Genomic DNA, 5706 nt, shown 5'->3' with positions numbered 1-5706 from the left:
TATATATATCACTTTGCAGATAACATCCATTTTCTGAGAAAATAGCAAAGAGAAAGATTTCGTCGAGATAGGAATATAAAGAGAAGTCCTATAAAGATGGTAAACACACACAAACAAAGGTTTCCACAGGAATCTACAGCTGAACTATCCAGGCGAATCTCACTGCAGCAAGGTCTTATGGTGACATTTTTGTATTTTTTTATATGGCTTAACTGGCTAATATATTATATAAGACATTATTGCTCATTTTACGAATTGTAATGTAGCATTCTGCATATAATATTGTTTACTGTTTCAGAAATATACCGTAGTCATATTATGGTGGTTAGTTCGCAGAGTTGTTACCACGCTAGAGAAAATGCTTCACATTTCTAACGACCTTTTACGCTTTGATTTCAAATTTCCCAAGTTTACATTGCCTTTCAAGATTTCGTTGTCTAAAAACTGCGTACGAGTGTAACTCTGAGCTCAATGTAATCGACTTAACCAAATTATGCAGGCTTTGTGCCAAAATTCGAAACTAAGAAATTGTTATTATATTCTCAAGTGATATATAAACAACATATCTAAGGCATTGAACTGGCAGAATCGTATGCACACCGGGCAAAATACTTGGCGGCATTTCGTACAGCCTTACGTTCCACCTAGGTCGACCATGCTCATCATTGTTTTGGGGTCGATAAATAAAGAACCACTTGAGCGCTGGCATCAATGGAATCGACTTAGCTCTCCCACGAAATTGCTGGCCTTGTGTCAACATTTGAAATCAATATATATATATATATATATATATATATATATATATATATACGACTAAAAGCGGTGATCCAGCATGGCCGCAGTCTGAAACAAATAAAAGAATAAACGAATAAAATTTAGGAACTAAAAATGTTGCCATATTTAAAATCAGTAACGCAGACATACATGCGTATATCTCAAACTCTAAAGCACCTCAGACCTCCATTGCCAAGTGCACTTTGCGTTGGTGATGCTAAATTGGTATAAAAGATAGAAAATAGTACTAGCGGAGCAGTGAAATTGTTTGTGACAGGGAAAAGTATTTTCTTCAATATCTAGTTAATTAGAACTTTCACATCTTTCATACTATGGTTTTATATTGGGGAAAAGAAAACAAAAAATTCCATAATAGACTCGTCGTGGGACTCCGTCGCTTACGACGACAAAGGTTCCAGTTGATCCAATCAACGGAACAGCCTGCTCGAGAAATTAACGTGCAAGTGACTGAGCACTCCACAGACACCTGTACCCTTAACGTAGTTCTCAGGGAGATTCAGCGTGACACAGAGTGAAACAAGGCTAACCGTTTGAAATACAGGTACAACAGAAACAAGAAGAAAGACTGAGAGAAAGTTGTGGTGAAATAGTACAGCAGGGTTCGCCCCACCCACCACCGGAGGCTGGTGGAACATTTAGGCGTTTTCGCGCAATAAAGACGTACAACGCCCGGTCTGAGAATCGAAACCGGAACCTACGATCGCGAGTCCGCTGCCCTAACCACTGGGCCGTTGCGCTTCCACTCATAATAGACTATATGGTAGGTCAAAGCCAAAAAAAAAAAAAAAAAAAAAAAAAAAAAAAGATAAGAAAAATGGAGGAAACATATGATTTATTTTAAATATCGAATGGTAATTTTTTTTTCTATTTCATAAGTTACATTCACTTTTCTCTTCGTCATAGATTGCCGAAGTAAATCGCTTGCTAAATATATTTTGAATGCAGATGGAAATGAATTTATGATTCAAAACTTATGATTCAAAATATAACGGGTCTGTACGTTGATGAACACTCTCTCTGTCTTTCCATTTCTGAATCTACTATCCCAAGAAAATCAGCAATGATGCTGCTGACTTGCACCCTTAGATTGAATTCGATCTGAATGCATCATTCGAAATACTGCCTGGATTTACCTGGGATTATACTTAAGGGACTATAACTTCATGGAAGTACGGACTAACCTCCATACCCTCTTGAACAAGATGAGCTGTGTACTTAATTCTCCTATATTTATCCTTCTATCTACTGTTTTATTCATTCATATATTGTGAATTCTCAGTCTGGAACTTTCTTCTATACACACCTTGTCTCTGATGACGGAATACCCTAGTGTATGGGAAGGTTGACCCATTAAATGTGCTATCCCAGAAACAGCTGTATGACATTAATTACTTCTACTTCTTTTTTGAGTCATCTTACTCTAATTAAATATTCTAAATAACCTCAGATGTTCGTCCTTCTTTGATTTTGTTTTTCTTTTCCTTTAACACACACGCACACACACACACAAATAGATAGATAGATAGATAGACAGATAGATAGATAGATAGATAGATAGATAGATAGATAGATAGATAGATAGATAGATATCAAAAATTGGGATGGCAAATGTAATAATCAAATATGTCCTGAGCTTCGGTATCTTTCTGTAGTTTCTGCTATAAGGTGCAATGCACACAGTTGATTACGTGAGTATCAGCCTATAGCTTCGTCAGAGCTTCAAACATGAAACCGGTTACAACGACGAGAATTCAAGTTGATCCGATTAATGGAAAAGCGAGCACGCGAAATTAGTGACCAAGTAGATGAGCAGTCTACAGACACACGTAACTTTAACGTAGTTCTCAGGCACACTGCGCATGACACAGAATGTGGAAGGGCGGCCGTTTGAAATACAGGTACTACTAATGTTTGCCAGAAGAGTGCTCTAGAGAAAGTATAGTATAAAGTGCATTGCTCAAGTATGCAACACACTGCCGGCCATCGAACTTACGACCATTCGATCTAGATCCTCGTACCCTAAGCACTAAGCCACAATATTTGTTTTATGTCAAGTCACAAAAAAAACAAAAAAAAATCAATTTCACATTCAACTGGAAGATTACCCAATACTTTTTATGGAGTTGTTAATTATTATAATTTTACAAGGAGAGCGGTGCCAGTAACGCTGATGTGTATGTGTGTGTGTGTGTGTGTATTATATATATAAAGATATGCATGTGTTAATCTTTTATTTACGACAGTTATAAGATTAAGACAGAGGCCATGCTGGAGAACCACCTTGGAAAACTTTAGACGAAAAAATCGAAATAACCCTGGTACTTATACTATTGGTCTCTTTTGACGACCCTCTAGGTTATGAGGAAGTAAACACACCAGTACCGTTTATCAAGTGACAAACACAGATCCCCTCCACACACACATAGGAATATATATATATATATATATATATATATATATATACGACGGGTTTTTTTCACAACCCGCCCGACAAATACCTTTACAAGACTTTGGTTGGCCTGAGGCCGCTAAGTCTGCTGTAGAAGACAGTTGCTCAAGCTGCCATGCAGTGGAATTGAACGCAGATTCATGTCATTGGGAAGCCAACATCTTACCACCCACCTTATACCTGCACCTAGGGACACACCACTGTGTATCTATGTGCTGAAACTATTGTGAAACGAAAATATTTACTTTAGCTTTATTCATTGATTTGTTGGTTATTTTCAATTTTCATTTGTGAGCGTCTATCTAAATGTTTGAACACTGTATACGCCATTAATTATATTTGTCTATCAATATTATAGATGATATTAGTTCGGAGAGATGGCGGAATCGTTGGCACGCCAACTTTCCCCCTCATCCCTAACTCCTGGCCCTGCGCCAAAGTTTGAAACCAACATTGTAGATGGCTTTAAAGCATCGTGGTGATGGAATCGTCAACATGCCGGAAAAAATACTTTGCGGCATTTCGTCCGTCTTTACGTTCTGATTTCAAACGCCGCTGAGGTTTACTCTGCTTTTGGTTTTTTCGGGGTGGATAAAATAAGTACCAGTTGAGTACTGAGGTCGATTTAATCGATTTATCCCCGAAATTACTAGCCTTTTACCAAAATTTGAAATCAATAGTATTAATGACATCAGTGCGGAGAGCTGGCGGAAACGTTGGCACGCCGACTTATCCCTTTACCCGTAACTCCTGGCCCTGTGCCAAAATTTGAAACAAATATTTAAGGCAGCGAGCTGGTGGAATCGTTAGCATGCCGGGAAAAATGCATAGAGGCAATATGTCTGTCTTTGCGTTGTGTGTTCGTATTTCACTAAGGTTGACTCGGCTCTGCCTTTCATCCTTTCGGGATCGGTAAAATAAGTACCAGTTGAATCCTGAGGTCGATGTAATCAGGCTACCCCTTTCCGAAAATTCTTGAGTTTCTGCCAACATTTGAAATCAATATCATTCATCACATTCACTGATAATATACAGCATTTATGTGATTTTATGCCCTCAATTAAAAACAAAATCGAGTTGCGTTCTAACCTCTGTGATATTCAAACTCCAACATAGAATTCCGAGGCAATTTTGCAAGCAATATTGTTAGGTAGGATACCGATCCCGGAACACCCTCAGCTTCATGTGAAGTCGTCATAATAGGGAAAAAATTCGACATATTAGAGTGGAGATTGTTCGTTGCTATTAACGTCTCTAAACCCTGAATGCAGTGAGCTGGCAAAATCGTTAACCGAGCGAAATACTTAGCGGTATTTCGTCCGTGTGAACGTTCTGAGTTCAAATTCTACCGAGGTCGACTTTGCCTTTCATCCTTTCGGGATCAATAGTTTAAGCACCAGTGAAACACTGGGGTCGATATAATCGACGAGTCCCATCCCCCATAATTTCAGGCCTTATGCCTTTAGTAGAAAGGTTTATCGTTTCTTATCCTTAACTGGTACTTCCTATACTTGACCCCGCTAAGAATGAGATTAAATTGAACTCAGTAGTTTGATGAAGAGTCAGCAGTTTTGAAGGTAGGGTGCAAATCGATAGGATAGACCCCGGTACTGGTGCTTATTTCGTTGACCCGAAAGGATGAAAGATAAAGTCGACCTCAACGGAATTTAAACTGAAAACGTAAATAAGAACGAAATGTCACGAGGGATCTTGTCTGGCGTTTTAACGATTCTGCGAGCTCGCCACCTTACAGTAAGACATAGCAAAAATTTCTACTTTTCAAACCAGCAAAATCAATGACGAGGAGTTACCTGAAACATCGACTCTAGTAATTGACTGGTACTTAATTTTATCGATCCAAAAAGGGAAAGTTGATCACTATGGGATATGAACTCAGAACGTAAGGAATCAAAAAAATGTTGGTAAGCATTTTCTCCGAATTGCTTAAGACTGTCCTCTCACCGCCTTAGAGACTAAAGGTAATAAATTTTACTGAAATATGTCGAGTAGTTGCTCATAAACAACGTAACGGACACAAAACAGTCTTAATGAATTCAAAATCGCCTCTTAGTTACCGTAATAGCTTAATATCACTAAATGATATCTTTCACGATAGACACATTATTATCTCTTTATATTTACATCAAAAGTGTACTGAGACAGCCACGTTTAACGAATGTCCGACTTAACAGCAGCAAATGATGGAGATGACACCCCCTATTGTTTTGCCATCTTCTTTGATGTCGAGCAATATAGCTTAGAGGCAATAACTCACTTCTCTCTTCCTCCCTTTCGATATACGCATATATATATATTATACATGCAGATACGGTTGCCCAAATGCATATGTACATATATATGCCCATATAGATACACGTACGTGTATAAATTTTGTATATATAAATATGCTTTAGTATACAAGTGTATATATATATATATATATATATATATATATATATATA

This window comes from Octopus bimaculoides, chromosome 10 (assembly GCF_001194135.2).
Source record: "Octopus bimaculoides isolate UCB-OBI-ISO-001 chromosome 10, ASM119413v2, whole genome shotgun sequence".
Lineage (NCBI taxonomy): Eukaryota > Metazoa > Mollusca > Cephalopoda > Octopoda > Octopodidae > Octopus > Octopus bimaculoides.
The sequence above is the reverse complement of the archived record's forward strand: the minus strand, read 5'-3'. Positions refer to the sequence as shown.